The following is an 18,935-nucleotide window of genomic DNA, read 5'->3' on the forward strand; positions in this document are numbered from 1 at the left end:
TGCGATGCAGAGGCTGGGGCTGCGATGCAGAGGCTGGGGCTGCGATGCAGAGGCTGGGGCTGCGATGGAGAGGCTGGGGCTGCGATGCAGAGGCTGGGGCTGCGATGCAGAGGCTGGGGCTGCGATGCAGAGGCTGGGGCTGCGATGGAGAGGCTGGGGCTGCGATGGAGAGGCTGGGGCTGCGATGTAGGGGCTGGGGCTGCGATGTAGGGGCTGAGGCTGCGATGTAGGGGCTGAGGCTGTGATGTAGGGGCTGAGGCTGCGATGGAGAGGCTGAGATGAAGGGGCTGAGGCTGCGATGTAGGGGCTGGTGCTGCGATGTAGGGGTTGGGGCTGTGATGTAGGGGCTGAGGCTGTGATGTAGGGGCTGAGGCTGCGATGTAGGAGCTGGGGCTGCGATGTAGGGGCTGAGGCTGCGATGTAGAGGCTGAGGCTGCGATGTAGGGGCTGAGGCTGCGATGTAGGGGCTGAGGCTGCGATGTAGGGGCTGAGGCTGCGATGTAGGGGCTGAGGCTGCGATGTAGGGGCTGAGGCTGAGATGAAGGGGCTGAGGCTGTGATGTAGGGGCTGAGGCTGCGATGGAGAGGCTGAGATGAAGGGGCTGAGGCTGCGATGTAGGGGCTGGTGCTGCGATGTAGGGGTTGGGGCTCCTACAGTGCAGGGAGGCAGCCCACTGCCTGCTGCCGCTATGGCTACTTTCATTTTATTCAGCCTCCAGCTGCAGGTGTTTGCTTTGTAGCACATTGAGGGGGAGACGTGGCATCCTGAGGGGGAGAGATACCTGTCTGCGTGGGACTTCCGGCTGGGATGCCTCAATATGGACACGCGTACAAATTATAAATGCATAGCACTGGAAATATGAACCTCCCCCTCGACGGACGCACAGTCCGCGTGGCTGCACCGGCAGGCTGGCTCTCGTCGTCCTTCTCCTTGGTAGGACAGCTGACTGTGGAGAAATGAGGCTGCGCATGAGTCTTACAGAGCTCTCAGGGATGACCTGGCTGGACCGGAGCCTCCTGCAACCGGCCTGTGCTGTGTGGGGATTCAGTGACGGTACCTTAGGAGTGATGCAGGCCTGCTCTGTGCTGCTGTCTCCTCATCACCGAGTAGCTGTGGTCTGCTGGTTGGAGACTTCTGGTCTAAGGGAGTCACTCGGGGAATGACATTCCCTCCCTGGAGAAGGTCGAGCCTTTGAACCCAGCGACTTGTGATCCACCAAGACTGGTGGAAGCTGGACACGGTCAACAACAGGAAATGGAGTGAGAGGCGCGAACTCCGGAGGAGATCCAACGATGACCCCTGGGCTTCTAGTAGAACAGAGAGACTCTAATCATGTCGACTGACCGGAGGTAATTAGTCATTTAGACCAATTACAGTTTAAGGCTGCAGGTGGAGAGGAGTGGGGCGCGGCTGGCGCTGAGGCTGCAGATAAGGGCTGTGGAGGCAGGGTGTGTTGGAGGGTGAAGCCCTCAAAGCGATGCATGAAGGAGGCTGATAAGGGGCCTGTCGCCTGCAGCCTTCCTGCTCCCACAGAGATGCAAGTCATTACCAACCTTCCCGTCCATCCTTTTATAAAAGGGAATGTTTACTTTGGAAGAAATTGAGCAGAGAAGATGAGCCAGACTCGTCGCGGCGCATTATCTCTTCCGAGAAGATAATTCCCTCTTTTGCCTGTAGACCTTTTGCTCATGGTGGTTGCCAGTCAGTTTCATGACACGGTTCCTTAAATGTGATCCGGCACTAGAGATTAATAAATAGCTTGCCTTTGGATGGAAGCACCATCCAGACATCCCAGTAATCATAATAATTCTGGGATAGTTCCGGAATTCCTTACTTATCAAAAGAGTGCCATCTCGGTTCTTGCTCATTGATCCATGTGGGCTCTGCAGCGTGTCCTTCAGGGTTAATTGTGATGACAAGGGGAGGCCACGTGCCGCTGGCTGCCAGTCACACTCAGTGATGGGTGAGAGTGGTAGGCGGAGTGGTGGAGAGTGGGCCCAGCCGCGAAGCTGCCAGCCTGACATGGCAATTAGGTTTTATTGAGCAAATTGAGTGTCTCTGCTCTGGAGGTCAAACTCCAGTTGTGCTGTTTGTAATTATTGGCTGGCTTGCATCCTAGGGGAGAGGGAGGGGGCGGAATGTGGGGGGGGTCTCACTGGACATGAGTGTGATCTTGTCTAAAAGCTTAAGGTCTAGTGGACATTTTGGGGTCTTATTACCAGTGGTCTTAGGGGATGGTGGTAGTACCAGATAGCATGGCCAGCGGTCTCAGTGCTAGTGGGCATGGGGGACCGTCTTGGTACCAGTGGGCATGGGGGACCGTCTTGGTACCAGTGGGCATGGGGGACCGTCTTGGTACCAGTGGGCATGGGGGACCGTCTTGGTACCAGTGAGCATGGGGGACCGTCTTGGTACCAGTGGGCATGGGGAATCGTCTTGGTATCAGTGGGCATGGGGGACCGTCTTGGTACCAGTGGGCATGGGGGACCGTCTTGGTACCAGTGGGCATGGGGAACCATTTTGGTCCTAGTGGGCATGGGGAACTGTCTTGGTTCCAGTGGGCATGGGGAACTGTCTTGGTTCCAGTGGGCATGGGGAACCATTTTGGTTCCAGTGGGCATGGGGAACCATTTTGGTCCCAGTGGGCATGGGGAACCATCTTGGTATCTGTGGGCATTAGGGACCATCTTGGTACCAGTGGACAAGAAGAACCATCTTGGTATCAATGGACATGGTGGACCGTCTTGGTATCAGTGGGAATGAAGGGACCATCTTGGTCCTAGTGGGCATGGAGAACCGTCTTGGTACCAGTGGGCATGGGGAACCATCATGGTATCTGTGGGCATTGGGGACCATCTTGGTATCAATGGACATGGGGGACCGTCTTGGTATCAGTGGGAATGAGGGACCATCTTGGTACCAATGGGCATGGGGAACCATCTTGGTATCAGTGGGTATGGGGGACCGTCGTGGTACCAGTGTCATGGGGAACCATCTTGGTATCAGTGGGCATGGGGATCTCGGTACCAATGCGGGATTGGTGTTCATAGGTGTGTTGTTTTATACACCTAATTTAGAATTAAATGTACCTGACACACGTTGAGAGGGTCACCTCCCCCTGGTAGTGTGCAGTGAGGAGGCAGCGTATGGAGAGGAAACCAGCACAGAGAGATCAGAGGTATGATAGCATAGTGAGCACCGCAAGGCGACTGCTGCTGCTCTCACATCTCCGCGCTGGGTGTCACTTTTTTGTCTTCTCCAGTCAACTCATTTCTGGGCAGATTCGATACGAAGCTGGAGGTACCAGATAGAAAATGTCTTGTCACTGACTGGAATAGCCTCAGCGTGAAAGTGCAGACAGCTGTAGTCTAAACTGTGAGAGATGCTTCAGGATATATTAGTAGATTTTCACTTTTTTTGTTTTGTTGTCCCCCGTGACAATAGCGTCGACTCGCAAGGAAATTTTCCCTCGCTCTGTTTTTGATTCCGTTTAATTTGGTCCAGCTTTGAGTCGGTGCGTCTTTATTTATGACTTCTGCGCAAGTTTGTGGCCCTTGCTTCATGCTTCTGGGGTAAGTTAAAATAAAACCAGTCATCATGGTGCAGAGAACACAAAGTGCGATCGGTGATTTCACTGGGTGTCTGTCACAGTGCATTGTTGTGTGATTGATGGTTTTCCTCCATGTTCTGCCCTCGTGAGTGTGATGAAATCCGACATCTCAGGGAATTGGCAGTCCTATAATTGATGTTCAGGCTTCAAATGGCTAATCTGGGTATGAGTCAGACATGTGTGATTTTGTTACGTGCTTGTATCAAAAGGTGACCTGCACAGCCAACAACCTCCATCCTGTTGAACTTCCTGTACCCCCTGACAACCCCGGCGGGACCTTCCCCTCAACCTCATGTCCTGAACACATTCTCCAGGAGCTCCTGTTCTGATTGGGCAGCCAGGATGCGTGGCGGTGTGCCCGATTGGTCAGGAAGGTTTCCTCCCCTCCATATTGGCTTTTTGCTTTCTGCAGTGGTAACGTAATGCAGTGAGGATTCAGGACTCAGACAGAACCTCCAAACCACCACGACTCAGACTTTGCTGGAATTATGCATGAGATTAATCAACGCAGATGGGGAATTTTGCAGGGAGGCATGTCAGGAAAGACATTTTGAGCTACTTCAGATTTTACAAACTACTCTGAAACTGAAAGGCTCCTGTGCTTAGCTAAAGAGTTCAGTTCTTCTTGTGCTTTGACTGGATTGTTTCCATGATTGAAAGATTCATTCTGCTGTTTCACATGAACCTTAGTGGCACCTGCATGATTATAGGAGGCTGACCAATTACCATACAGCAAGTGTTTAAGTGAAACCCAGGTCCTTTTAATTGAAATGGTAGTTTACAGATCCTGTCCTAGCTCCTAGCTGTTTTTTTCTCTATCATGATATTTATCAGTTTGGATTTGTTGGATGACGAATGGTCTGTGAGTATGTGACTCTGTTCCGTGGTGCAGCCGGCTGTGATCTTATCTTGATTGACCTTCCTTAATTAACTAAGTCCATAGGCAAAAAAAAATTTGAACAGAGAATGGTGTGTACTTTGGTAAATTTTGATAAACGTCTGAAGAGGCTAGCGATAAAGCACTACAACAAACAGCACTTTCTCCTGTTTTAATGCTACAGCTGACGTGTGTTTGGATTTTATAATGTGTAGTCAGAAGATTTTTCTTTTTCCACTCTTGGACCTTTCAGGCCACCGTGAGCATCATGATTTAATGCATTATTCATGCAGTTTGATGATAATGTTGCACAGACACTCCACACACACACACACACACACACACACAAGCATACCAGCAACCCTCAGTATTCCAATGAGTCTTCTTGCCCTGTAGGAAAACAAAGGAAAAAAATGGTTATATTAAAGTAGATAAGCTTGCAGTTGGATAAATGAGATGGGTACGGCTCCCTGCTCATTGGGAGACTGGTTTCCTGTTATTGTATCATGAAGAGGCAGACTGATTCTCCTGAGCTGAGCTCCACTCAGCACTGTAGAAGAGAAGATCTTTGGAAGGAAAGAATCCCAGTGCTGATGATCAGGGTTAGATCTGGCCTGCATGTGCCTGGTGGGTCACCCTTGAGGTAATGAGCCTTCCGTACGCTGATCAAAGGAGGACAGAAGAGGTGGTTCTGAAGCCTTAAATTCCAGCTTTGGCAACCAGTACCACGTGCCAAACGGAAATCGTGGCAACTCATCTGAAAACGTGACTGGGGGGAGCGTCGGCTGTGACTATAAGGTACCAGTCAAGCTGTCCCTGCCTGTACTGTGGTACAGTTTTGTGCTCTGATTCCTGTACCGACACACACACACACACACACACACACACACACACACACACAGAGGTTTGTAATTATATCTTTGTGGGGACTCTCCATTCATTTCTATGGGGAAAACTCTAATCACAACATGATGACCTTAACCCCTACCCAGGCCTAGCCTTAACCTTAACGATAAGTGACCAAACAAAATATAAGATTTTTGGCATTTTTACTATTTTGATTGCATTCAAAGATCACAGACCTGAAAAATGGTCCCCACAACGTCAAAATTACTGGTCTTTATTACGTTGTTGGAGACATTTGGTCCCCACAATTTGGTCCCCTGCAATTAAACATAATCCCCCACACCCGCGCACCTCAAACACACATACACACACATAGCACAAAGTTTTTTCAAAAGGCAGTATGACTATTGCTAATATCTTTGTTATTCAGTGTAGGTACTGAGCCGTGACATAATTCCATTGGCAAATGAAATGGGTTTTTTGTTTTGTTCGCCAATCCCGGGGTACAAGATTAAACTGCTTTGAAAAGCAGCGAAGAACACAGTGACATAATAAATGGTACATCTCTGAGGTTAAGGAACATCGACCTGCGTGTAATGAAGTCCAGCGGCGAGGTCTTCCTGCTGGGCTGCCCTGCTTAGAGTGCTTTACATGAGTCTCTTCATTCTCTTTATCCTTGCCTGCGACCTACTCCCCTGTCGCAAATGTGCTTGGAGATTAATGCACTGGAGCTGGCTGCAGCGAACACGCTGCATGCCCCGGCCGCCTGGCCAAGGAGACCGCGGTAAGATAAGCAGCGTCAGCGACGGCTGTCTCCTGACGGGACACCCGTGTCATGGAGACACAGCTATCTGGGGTCATGCTGTGGCACAGTTTAAGGCCAGTGCTGTGGTGTTGAGTCACTGTCTGGTTTCTGAAGATGGTGCAGCTCCAAGACACGTTCACTCATGCCATTTATCTCCTTCATCCCCCACACGCTACTGCCGGCACGGCCAACTCTCAGCCAACCTGTCTGAGCCCCTGGGCTGGCTGCCCCTTGTCCTTCACAGAGCTGGAAACCAGTTAGCGCTTCGGTGACTCCTGAACAGTGTCAGCCTATAGCCAGGTGTTATGGTAGAACTTGCCGTAGGAAATGATGCGGGAAATTGCTATGTCTCACACTGGGCAAATTTCCCCTTCTCATAATTTGAGAGTATAGGAGCAGACAAACAACAACCACTTATGTTTCTGACAAATTTACTTTCACCAAGATGTCTGCAGCTCACCCGGTAAACTGAGTGTTTATTGGGAGCCTATTCTGCTATGATGCATGCATGTGATCACTTACCATCCAGAAGGTTCCTTCCAAAAGGTCTGCTCCGATCTCCTTGGTGCTCAGACTCTCTCCGATCCCTTGCTCGTAGCCCCATCCATCTGGCTCAGTCTCATTGCATATGGCGTCGACAGCAAGGGGATGGGCTGGGGGGCTGGGGGGGGGGGGTGGATAGTAGGGCTTGTGGGCGGGGCCTGGGAGGACAGGTGTGGCTGGTCTGAGCTGAGCCAGAAGCCAGACAGACAGAATCCATTAATCTGCGGGAATGGAAGCTATTTCCCGTCGCTATGCCGAGTCACTCTGGCTGCAGAGAGCTCTGGAGCCGGACCAGGGGGGTGGATCTGCTCTGGGCCAGACAAAGCCCCTACGCTGCCTTCCTGCCCCACAGCTGAGCATGCCGAGGACCTCCTCCATCGACTCCCAGTCTCCAGTGCACCTGTAACGATGGAACTGTGTGCACTCAGCCCTGCTGGTGCCGTCACAACTCTCGTTTAATGTAATGATTATATAAGACCTTCTTTCTTTCATTGCTTCCCAGGCTGCTTATTGTACTAATCATTTTACCAACATGTGCTCTAAGCTGGGATCTCCAAGGATGGCCTGCAACGATGTTCCTGAGCACAACAGCAGTTAAAATAAGGGAGAACTTTGAGGACCTTCTGGCTGCTTGGAGTTCACAGTACAAATGGACGGATTGCACTACATCTCTGGTTGTACACTTGGATGCCATGACAATATTGTTGTGGCTACGGAGACGCTCACTGTGATGGTAATGTGCACTTTATAACGTCAATTACAGGATGCTTGGGTTGCCCACAGCACCGCCTGCATAATGGGAACTTAAAAGCCATTACTTGGTCTGATTGAAAGCATGCTGCGTCGAGAAGAAACTCTCTCCCCAGGTTCTCTAATGGTGGTGAGCTCATGCTTTATCCTGATATGCCTGAAGTGTCTTTCAGCAGATCTCCAACCCCATAAAGACTTGGGTCAAGGAATCATTTGGGCAGAGAACTAAACCAAGCACATTGTCATCAGTGGTAGTTTCTGTCTGAAAAGATTTGAGAGGCGTATTTTCAAAGAGGCGTATTTAACCCTTATTGGCCACAACCCAACGTCTTTGTCTCTCGCCGGGCCATTGTTGGACATGCCCTGTTGCAGACTCCTGGTCGCTTTTAAGACCCTTTTTGGCTCTTAAAGGTGCTGATTGCAAATCGAACTGCAGCACCTCACCAGGGATCCAATGTTGTTATCAGCCATTCTTGGCTCCCATTAAATGATACGTAACTTGATGGCTGGTGGCGGAAGCTACAGCTTCTGTCCAGATTTAGATTTAGTCTGAAACCAAGGAGAGAGAGAGAGAGAGAGAGAGAGATTGTTTATCTGTGTCATCACTCCCACTGGCTGTGAAGTGCGGTCAGGATGACTGGCAGTGTGAAATCAAGCAGGGCTGGACAGAAGGGCTGCAACATCCTCTGGTCCTTAGCTGCCTGACCTTCAGCGACAAGGACAGGGGCTGAAAAGCCTGGTTTTACTGGGAGAACTGGGAGGACAGACACATTAATCTCAAGAAGTGCAGGTTTTTTCAAAGCTGCATTAACTTCTGAGCAGCTTAACAAGTGGTTTGTCCTGGTGGTAGTCTTTGTGAACCTCCTCACGGTACTTGGGCTTGTTTCTGGATACTGCTCTCGTGTTAAATTTTCACCAAGACCCGGTCCCAGGACCAGACGGCAAACGGGCAGGTCAGGATGGAGGTCTGGTGTGTGTAGATGTTGTAGGTTTGAGATCGGTGAATCTGACAACCTTCACCTCTCTTTCCTCATCACAGCAAATCTGTGTGTTTTCACTCTATTCCTCTTTCGTTTGTCTCTCTCTCTGTCTGTAGCTTCGGGCCCTTTCTGTTAATCACCGTATCGATGCAGTCTGTGTCTTCGCTCAGCTGCAAGAAGGCCGTGCGCCACTCCCGCAGTTGCCGCTCCCGCATTCGCAGCTCCCGCATTCGCCGCTCCCGCATTCGCCACTCCCGCATTCGCCACTCCCGCAGTCGCCGCTCCCGCATTCGCCGCTTCCACGTTCGCAGCTCCCGCATTCGCAGCTCCCGCATTCGCAGCTCCCACATTCGCAGCTCCCGCATTCGCAGCTCCCGCATTCGCAGCTCCCGCATTCGCCGTTCCCGTTCCTTGAGCCCGGCACACTTTGCGTCACGTCGGACGTTATTTTTGGGAAGTGGGAACTGTTTTGTTGACACCCTGGAGAACTCGTGCGAGCGCGCACATCCTCCTTTGAGTGGGAGCTCCGGAATGCTCCGGAATGCTCCTGTGTGGGTTGCCGCGTGAAGATGAGTGTCCTCTGTTTTTGAGGAGGGCTTGGTGTGTTCGCTGCATCTCTTAATTGACAGTGACTGTTGTGGGACAGAGAGCACATCCTCCCATCTGCACTAACCTCCTGTGTTATAAGCACTGGCGGGTAGACAAAGGCCTTGCAGTCACCCGGCAGAGGGCTGGATTTCTGCCTGTTTCTGACCGTTTTCCTCAGCCCTGAGTTGGGAGGAACGCAGACAGAGCTGACAGCAGAGAGTCAGAACGCAGACACACTGCTCTGGCCCTCTGCTGCCTCTCCGGAGAAGTGAGATCCCCCTTTGGTATGCTGAGGAACATCACTGCCCTGAGAAGGACAAGGAGCCCGTATGCTTTGTTCTGTTTGTGGAGCTTTTTTATAACTTATAACCTTGGTGCATGAAGAGTTGTTCATTTCTTTGTGGGTCAGTAGGAGTTTGTCCTACTTAACATCATTGTTCTCAGAGCTGTATAGTGATTATTAATAGGTGAGGTGTTAGGCAGAGGTGGATGTTTGCTGGGTGGGGTGGATGCCGCGGGGATGGTGCTGAGTGGGTTCCCCCGGCCACAGGCTCTGTTTATCTGTGGGGTTCTGGCCATGAAGGAGTTAAGAGAGGGCCGAGAGAGAGAGAGAGAGTGAGAGAGTGTGAGTCGTAGCGCCGCCCGCATGAGTGTGCGCGTCTGTGCGTGTGTGTGCGTGTGTGTGCGAGTCTGTGCGAGTCTGTGCGTGTGTGTGCACGCCGACACCTGGCGCTCGCCGTCCGCACTCACCACACTGCACAGAGCTCTCCCTCTGTCCGTGCTGCTCCATCTCTCTCTCTGCCTCCTTTCATCCCTCTCTCTGCTCCCTTTTTGTTTGTTCTCCCCCCCCCCCCTTGCCTGACCCCCCCCCCCCCCCCACCCCATCGTCATCTCCATTTTTCTCTCTCGCCCCCCCCCACCCAACTTGTGAACTTTCCTACCATGGTCCGAGATCTTTTCAGCCGGGGAGTCAGAGACGTTCAGCAGACTGAGGTGAGCTGGGTTGGGGGGGGGGGGGGGGGGAGCGCTGGGTTGGGGGGCTTGGGGGGGGGTTAACAGGGAAGTAAAGGTAGATTACCTCTGTGTCCGATCACTGCGCTGTGAGAAGGCGAGACGGCTTGTTGTGATGGATGCTGTGCCCTGTGTATGTATGTGTGTATGTGTATGTGTTCATGCCCCTGTGTGCCCATGTACCTGTCTGTGCCCGTCTGTGCCTCCATGTGCCCGTCTGTGCCTCCATGTGCCCGTGGCATCGCTGTAACCCCCCCCCCCCCCGCCGCTGGCCACCTGCTCCCTCATCCCCGGTTTCCTGATGGCTGCCAGTCAGGCTGGAGTCTCGCTCCCTGTGTGTGTCTCTCTGTCTTCTCCCTCGCCACGCCGTGTCACCTAGCTCTCCCCCCAACACCCATCTGTCAGTAACCCCCCTGCCCCGCACGGCAGGGCAGGTGAGGCAGGGATTGCGGGGACCCGTCGCGGGGCCCATTAGCAAGACACCCCACCTCCTTCCTCCCTGTTTCATTAGCCCCCCCCCCCCATCACGCCTTGTGTTTATCGTCAGCATCCACTCGGTCACACTCGCCCACCCACGCCACTCTAGTCACAGAACAAAAGGGAAGGAACTGTGTGTGTGTGTGTGTGTGTGTGTGTGTGTGTGTGTGCGTGCGTGCGAGCAGGTTTACCTATCCTTATGGGGACATAATGTCCCCATAACGTGATAAATAAACTCTATTTTATAAAAATCAGTGACTGCTATGAAAAAACTAAAAATGCAAAAACTCTTGTATTTTGTTAGGTTACTTAGGGTTATGGTTAGGGCAGGGTAGGGGTTAAGGTTGTCATAGTTAGCGTTAGCATTTTTCCCATTGAAATGAATGAGCGGTCCCCATAAGGATATGTTTACCCTACACATGCGTACGTGTGTGTGTGTGTGTGTGTGTGTGTGTGTGTGTGTGTGTGTGTGTGTTTGTCGCTGTGTGTCTGCCCACCCGTCCAGGTCTACAGAATCCACATGTGCCCCCCCCCCCCCCCCCCCAGCCCCCCCAGCAGTATCCCCTCGCAGCCCCTTGGCTTCAGACAGAGGGCTGCAGGAAACCCCAGAAGGTTCCATGCTGTCGGATCTCATTCCGCTCACCAGGGATGTCCTCCTCTTCTCCTTTTTTAACGACAAAGCATTCTTTGTAAGCGGCCTCCTTCCTTCTGAGGAGCTGCTCTGTCTGTCGTGTCTGCTTGCTGCGTGCGGCTGCCTGGATGTGCCGGTGTGCCATCAGCCGTGGCTGTGGCCCTTAATACATTTTCAGCCGTATTTCTTTATGACTTGGCTTGCTGGTCTCATGAATCCCGCCAGTGAGGGCGCCACAGTGAGCACAACTGGATTAATTGATTTTAGTGTGATATTACACGATGACCTCTGGATCTTCTCGACGACATCTTGGCTGCCATTAATTAATCATGCCTCCAGAGTCGACGTGGAGGTGTTACGGCTGCGTCGCTTCTGGCCCTGCGGTGGGGGGGGGGGGGGGAGCGGGGGCTCTGTCTGATGGGCTATCCTCGGACCTGTCTCTGTGCCGACCTCCTATCTTGAATGTCATGTCTGTGATTTTTTTTGTACCTTGGAGGTTGTCTGGAGGCAAACAGACGGAATGCAGATTTGGTTCTTTCCAATTTGTACCCTTTAAGTGAGAAGCAGTGTGGGCGACCATGACTCAGGTGGTCAGATCACAGAGCAGCACCTCACCGGACCCCCTGCTGGAGATCTGCTGCGGTGACGATGTTCCTGAGATCGTTAAGTGAAGACGACTCCTAGTCGCTGTGCTATCGATCGGCCTTAAACCATGGGGCTGTTCTGGTGCAGGGCTGGTTATGTCTTACGGTTTTTTATCAATTTGGTGGTTATGAATATTTCTGCAGCCCCGAATTCCTTGATACCAGTATTTCAGGACTGGCTTCCCATCACGCGTGACCGTCCCTAGCTTGTCATTTTCATTTTAGTCGGTCTCCCATCCGTGACGCGTGTTCCTCAGACATGACAGAGTGTATGTGCTGTCGTTGAATGCGGGCGTCGCTATGGAGACGCTTTTCGGCAGCTTCTGCCTTTGAGGTTTGTAATCCGAGCTTTGAATATGCTCTGTCTGCCTCTTTTAGTCTGGGCCCGCGGCAACCTGGATCTCTGCACGGCGTTACAGGAGTGACAGGCAGAGAAACGTCAGACCCTCTAAGGCGATTGCAGAGTGACATCACGCGCTGGTGCTGCCTTATGTACCACCTGTGGCTTCACAGCTAGCTTGTTTTTGACTGTAACGGGTCTGCTTGCTCTGTTCGGAGCCCTCCTCCTCACTTATGCTACAGAAATGGGTCATTGGGCAGAAGGCTCACATCCTGCCCATGCTTGGGGGCGGGGGGGGGGGTTGGGGGGTGGTGGTGATCTGCCCGGGGGGGGTGGGGATCTGCCCCTCGTTGATGAGAATCAGGGTTGCTTTCCCATGACTTGCTGTTTGAAAGGAAGCTGCAATTTTCTGTAATGTTATGCCAGTCCCAGGCAATGACAAAGAAAAGGATCCCCTGCACCCATCCATCCATCCATCCATCCATTCATTCATTTTTTGTACTTTCTTGTCCTATGCAGAAGCTACAGGTGCAAGGCAGGGAATAACCCAGGAATAACCCAGGAATAACCCAGGGATCCTCTACAGTGATCATTTAACTGGTTAAACTAGTTATGGGGGGGAAAGAGCACTGTCACTTTACACTACAGTTTGATCACTGGGATGCTGCGTCCACCTTGTGTGTGTGTGTCTGTGTGTCTGTGTGTCTGTGTGTGTGTGTCTGTTCTCTCCCGGGCTGCGTGGGTTTCCTCCAACTGCCTTCGCTGCCTCTCACAGGCCAAAGACACGCTGTGAGGATTAGTGGTGTCTCTGAATTGCTCATCAAGTGTGATTTTGTGCGTGTGTGCTTGCGTGCGTTCGTGTGTGTGTGCGTGTGTGTGCATGCGTGTGTATGTGCGTGCCCTGCGAAGGGCTGGCGTCCTGCCCAGGGTGCACACCAGCCCTGCTCTTCATGCTTCCTGGAATAGACTCCAGCCCCCCCCCCCCCCCCCCCCCCCAGTGACCCTGACCAGGGTAAGCTGTTGGAAGATGGATGGACAGTAAAAGATAGGTCAGGGCTGGGCTGCTGTTATTCACCAGCAGCTGAAGGTGGCTGAACAACTCAGAAATTTCTGCGTGTTACTGCCGGTCACACGGGATATGAATACAGAGCAGAGGACTTGTTTTTGACACTACAAACAGGTGGAAGAGGTCGGTATTCTTGCACTTCTGTTTGAAATGAATGTGGAGACTGATAATGGGTCAGGAGCAATCGGTAACATTGTAAATGATTCTGTTGACCATTAGCATCTGTGTTACAGTGTCCCTATTGTTTATCCTGATTTATGTGTGTTATGCGTCTGGCTCCTGTGATCCAGTTCTGTGATTTAAAAAAAACAGTAGTTCACCTAATGAGCATTATCTACCCGTCTGGGGGGACGTGGAGATTAAGTAAGCGAGAGTTCCTCGGGTCGACCTGGGTCCATCTGGCTCTCTTCCACCATCAGTCAGGCTGCAGACCTGAATAATTAATCAGGAGGCATCGGATCGGGGGCCCGCTGGCTCTGGTGTCGGCCCGAGCTCCCGATCCAGAAGCCTGGCCTGGTTCGGTGTCCTTTCAAAGGCATCCTTTATTTAGCCAGGTAAGGTCGGCGAGGATCCGGAGCCCCTCACCGCGTGCCGCCGCTTTCAGTGGGTGTGTGCGTACGCGGGAGGTGGCCCAGCCCGTGGAGAGAGAGGCCCGCGAAGAACATGCGGGTTCCACGGAGAGGGACGTGCCGAACCTGTGTCTTCAGAGGTGGAGGATGACGTGTGGGGCTGGAAGGTGGAGCAGAGGGACTTCTGGAAGCTCACATCATCGCAATAGCTGGATGGTGCCTCCCTGAGCTGGATCCCTGAAGTGTTGGATCGAGTCGGCCTCCAGGGCGGCGCTCTTTTGTAGCATTTTCCCTCATCCCTGCCGCTTGGTGACTTTCGTGTTGCTGGCTGCTGACTTTCGCGGGCTGAGGAGAGGCGAGTCCAGTATGACTTACTCATTTGGACCTTAAGTCCAGCAGAACTGCTGAAACAAGGGACCGGTCCTGTTTAGGCCGCAGTATGCAGTGCCAGTCCTCTGAGGCTCTCTGGTCCATGAGGTACTTCAGACATAAGGCAGTTTGGTTTGATAAATCTCTTGCAGCCTGTCAGCGAGTGCATGTGTGTGTGTGTGTCTGTATTTATATATACGTGTGTGTGTGTGTGTTTATATATGCTTGCGTGCGTGTGTGTGTGTGTGTGTGTGTGTGTGTGTGTAGTCCAGGTATACCTTACCTTGTGGGGACCAAATGTCCCCACAGCGTGATGAATACACATTTTTTTTTTACCTTTTGCTGACCAGTTTCATATGGGAAAACTCTATTTTATAAAAATCCATGACTGCCATGAAAAAAACAAAAATGCAAATACTCTTGTATTTTGCTTGGTTGCTTATGGTTATGGTTAGGGCTGGGTAGGGGTTAAGGTTGTCATAGTTAGCGTTAGCATTTTTCCCATAGAAATGAATGAGCGGTCCCCAAAAAGATATGATTACACGACTGTGTGTGTGTGTGTGTGTGAGAGACAGCATTTTAGAGAGCTTCCCAGTGGGGAGCACGGCCCCTCTGCCCACATGGGGTGGGGGGAGCACAGTGCTTCTCAGCTGTCCTACTGTGGGTGGGGGTCGGGGAGTCTGTGCTGCATTCTCTCTTCCTGTCCCACCGACACCTCCATCCCGCTGATGCTCATGCCCATGCCATCTCAGCCCCCCCCGCCATCTCAGCGCCCCCCCCCCCCCCCGCCCTCTGACAGCACTGGGGCTTCGTTTTTTTGCACTTGTGTTTCTAAATACATGGGGAATCTTTATCCCGGCGGGGGCAGGGGGTGCTGGGGTATCGCCAGTTTCGGTTGGTGACTGGGGACTCACCATGTAGGGCTTGGTGGATTGGCGCTGGTCCACATCGGCCCGAATCCAGCCAGGCAGCGAGCGACACCAGTCTGTCGGCTTGTGTTGTTTTATAATGCACCACATGGCTGTTGTCTTAAATTTAATGTGCAAAAATGCAGTTCCCTTAGCTAGTTAAAAACCATGGACCTGTGGTGACATGAAAGTGTTCAGATGCGATGCAAATCACGACATTAAAGTCTCAATAGACTGTTTCTTCAGTGGTAATTTATTTCCTTTCCTTCCCTCCTTCATGGGCGACCCACGGCCCGGTTCCTTTCCCATCACTGCCAGACTCAGGCCCGTCAAGCCTTGTGATCGGGTCCAGCCAATTAGGTGGCGTCTAACAACCTCACACCATTGAGAGAGATGCTGGTGGGCACTGTCCATGCTGGGCACTGTCCATGTCATTCTGTGGACAGTCTGTAGGGGGCTCCATTTGTCTCCCCACCTGTGACAGTGGTGGCCCAACGGCTTCCCAAGTTTTCCTGCCATGTTTGGGCTGCGGCTGGCGTGGGGTTCTGAGCTGCTGTGATGAGCCCGCTTCACCCTCGCGGCGTTTGGCGTGTGCCGAGATTCAGGGCGCCCCGGGCACCAGTCTCACCTCTTGACCCTGCCTGTTCTTGGTGTTGAAAGATCCTGATTTCTGTCTTCCAAGTTTTTCATCCCAAGGACCCAAGACCACTCCTCTCCCCCTCGGAATCAACCAGAAAATCATCCGGCTCACAACTCGAGGGCAATCTTGCCGATGGGGGCCCTAATTTAGCAGGGTGCCCGCACTGAGGGGTTGCTGACTGCCAGGCTCTCTCTGCTGATTGCATATCTGGCTGTCTGCGGTCACTGTGGACTTCCCAGTCTCTTATGCATGAGACACCCCCAAGTGCTTAAGGACGGCTGGAGAGGGCGGCTTCTGAAGACCGCGCCGCTTCTGAGATGCTCGGCTCATTTAAGCTGCTGACACTCTCGCCTCAAAAGCCGTCGTTTCTACTCGTTTGTGCATCTGGGTGTTTTATGACTCACTCTGGTCTCTTACGGGATCAATGTTCATCTTTAGCTGCTGCTCCACCTGCTGGCCGCTGCAACGAATGCGAGCCAGTGGAACAGCCCAGAACAGGAAGTCTATGCAGCCTCCGCTCCAGCCGTAATCGCAGAGGTCGGGTGAGATATTGAGTGTTCTGCTGAGTCCTCAGTACCATTTGCGGTGTGTAAGCGAGGTTTGCTGACAGCCGCACTCCCCGATGACTAAGTGCTTCGACTTTCGGAGTCACTGACTGGAGGGACACGGGAACCTTGCTTGCGTGTGGCCTCCTGTTTCCAGAACGTTCCACTTGCATTTTGGAAGGTGTTTCTGCTTCATTCAGAAGACTGTGTAAATACATCACTGAGAGTTTCATGTTTTATTCAGAAGTGAGGTTTTATTTTAAAATCAGATTCGTTTTTTTTTTTTGTTCTGTTCCGTGCTGTCCTCTCGTCCTAATCGTCGCTCTTGTTTCTTCTTTGTGTGTTCGTGTCACTGTGTTCATCCGATGTAATGTTTTCTTAATTAAAATTCAGAACTCCAGGTTACTAATGGAGCAGAATATTAAAAAGGAGGGAAGTCTTTAATTGTTGGAGTGTTTATTGCTCTTTTCCTATTCCGCCACATGGGTCCTTTTACGTAGCTGCGTCCCCCGGAAGACGGTGAAACTTGCAGACGCACACAGGCGCTTGCAGACGCACGCGGACGCACGCAGGCGCTTGCAGACGCACGCGGACGCACAGGGAGCTGCTCGCCCAGCCAGTCAGCCTCCTGCCCACACTGCCGCTGTTTTTTCACCACGGTGACGCAGCACTGATGACATCATCGACCCCCCCCCCAGAACTTTCCGGAACATTCATCCTCATGCGCTGCTGCTGCTGACCCCTGCGGGTCGCCTACGCCTACTCTCTTTTTCCCGTAACTGGGCTTTTCAGCGTGTGTCTGTGTGCCCCCCCCCAAACCCGTACACCATGCCACCCCCACGTGGGATTTCTCGCCTATTCCTGGTGTCCTCTGGGAATGATGCGTCTGCCTTCCTGAAGGTAACTTTGCACACAGCAGCGTCCTCTCCATGCCCCCGTCATGCTTGTTGTCCCCCGGTTACTCAGCGCGACCTGATCGGCGGCCCCCCAGCTCCCAGTCAGAAGGCGGGCCCGTGGATTTCACCATGCGGCTCATGCGAGTTCGGTCCATCACCCTCCATGCCGCCTCCACCACACCCCCACACGCCCCCAGGCCCCATTAGCCTCCCCCCCCCCCCCCCGAACAGCACTGTCTCTTACTCCATGGGCCATCACGAGTACATGGGGGAGCAGTACAGGTGGCTCCACCTCATCATTTGGGGGGGGGGGCACCACCCATGTGACTCTGCTCCCTTCAATTCCCCCCCTCGCACCAGTCACCCACCATCACTCCGTCTCCCCCATCTTTCTCTCTCTCCCACCTCTCTCCCTGCCCCCCCCCCCCCCCCCCCCCATTGTCCAGTGCACTAATGTGGGTGGAGAGCCCCCGCAGATACTCAGGTCTCCCTCTAGGTGTCAGATTAATTATAATCCCCCCCCCAAATAGAAGTGCGCTCTAAAGGTGGGTGCTGACCCCCGGCTCTGTTTCCAGCCGCTATCCAGCCAGGCTTGATTACCGTTCCAGCATGGCCGCCAGATGGGCAGGGCACTCCGCTGCCGTTCCCCGCCAACGCCCTTCCCGCCAACGCCGTTCCCCGCCAACGCCCTTCCCGCCGTCCTGCCCTCGGTTACACACCCCTGTGTTTGTGCCCTTTGAGTGGCTCTCACGCCGCCCACACTGAGCGGCCGGCGCTGTCCGCCGCGCCTCACTGTCACCCAGCCTGCTGCATTTGGAAAGTACGCTTGTGCCCAAAGCTTTCAGCTGTTTGTTGCCTTTATGTAATTTCTGAAAGTGTTTTTTTTTTTCGCTGAGTGTCAGCAGGGTTTTTGATTAACCCCTCGGATTCCGAATTTGTACATCTGCCATGTCCTTGAGACAGACAGCATGATACCTGGTTGTCTGTTCCTGATGTGTCCCAGCGGCTGCCGGGACCCTGAAGGGGCGTGGCTTCCCAAGCAGTCGACCGTCTTCTACTCCCATTGTTGTCACTGTGCGATGCATCAGTGCAACCCATCCTTTGAGGTTGGGAGGGCCCCACAATTGGGTAAATCACCCACCCACCATGACCAGAATGTATAGCACAAGAGATGGAGGCATTATGGGCTGGTGGCCTGATCTTGGTCTGGGGGGGTGGCGATGGATGGGTGTCAGTGACAGGGATTAGAGACTCCCAGGCGGGACTCTGATCGGTTTAGTCATTCTTTGAGTCTGAGTGCTAGCAAGACTGACCTTCCATCTAAAAGGAGCAGACCATTACAAGCTCTCAGTCAAATCTTTCAGCATTAACTGAGTGAGCAGCCTTTGGGTTGAGGCACTTTATTACCTAGCGACAGCTCCAAGTGCCATCACTGTTAGCACAACACTGATGTGCGGACCTACACAGTTAGCATGACGCTAACATGCATGCCATCACTGTTAGCACAACACTGATGTGCGGACCGACACAGTTAGCATGACTCTAACATGCATGCCATCACTGTTAGCACAACACTGATGTGCGGACCGACACAGTTAGCATGACGCTAACATGCGTGCCATCACTGTTAGCACAACACTGATGTGCGGACCGACACAGTTAGCATGACGCTAACATGCATGCCATCACTGTTAGCATGATGATAATGTGCAGGCTGTCACTTTTAGCACATCTCTAACGTGCTGGCTGTCACTGTTAGCATGACGCTAATGCTTGGGCCATCACTGTTAGCTCAGTGCTAATGTGCAGACCATTACTGCACCATGGCCCGATTTACCGG

At 52.6% G+C, this 18,935-nt stretch overlaps 1 protein-coding gene across 8 annotated transcripts in view; it reads left to right on the forward strand.

The window, feature by feature from the left end:
- The window catches only part of LOC111856782 (protein TANC2-like), a 171,436-nt gene that overhangs the window by 69,803 nt on the left and 82,698 nt on the right, over nt 1–18,935 (forward strand). The window contains exon 1 of one of the 8 annotated variants that reach the window (XM_072712415.1): nt 370–1,349. The exons of 6 other annotated variants lie outside the window; for them this stretch is intronic. The gene's annotated coding sequence lies outside the window, so the exon portion shown is untranslated. Of the gene's footprint in view, nt 1–369; nt 1,350–9,880; nt 9,993–18,935 lie in introns of those variants that run through there. One more of the 8 variants, XM_072712414.1, reaches the window with a different exon arrangement.

This window comes from Paramormyrops kingsleyae, chromosome 5 (assembly GCF_048594095.1).
Source record: "Paramormyrops kingsleyae isolate MSU_618 chromosome 5, PKINGS_0.4, whole genome shotgun sequence".
Classification (NCBI taxonomy): domain Eukaryota; kingdom Metazoa; phylum Chordata; class Actinopteri; order Osteoglossiformes; family Mormyridae; genus Paramormyrops; species Paramormyrops kingsleyae.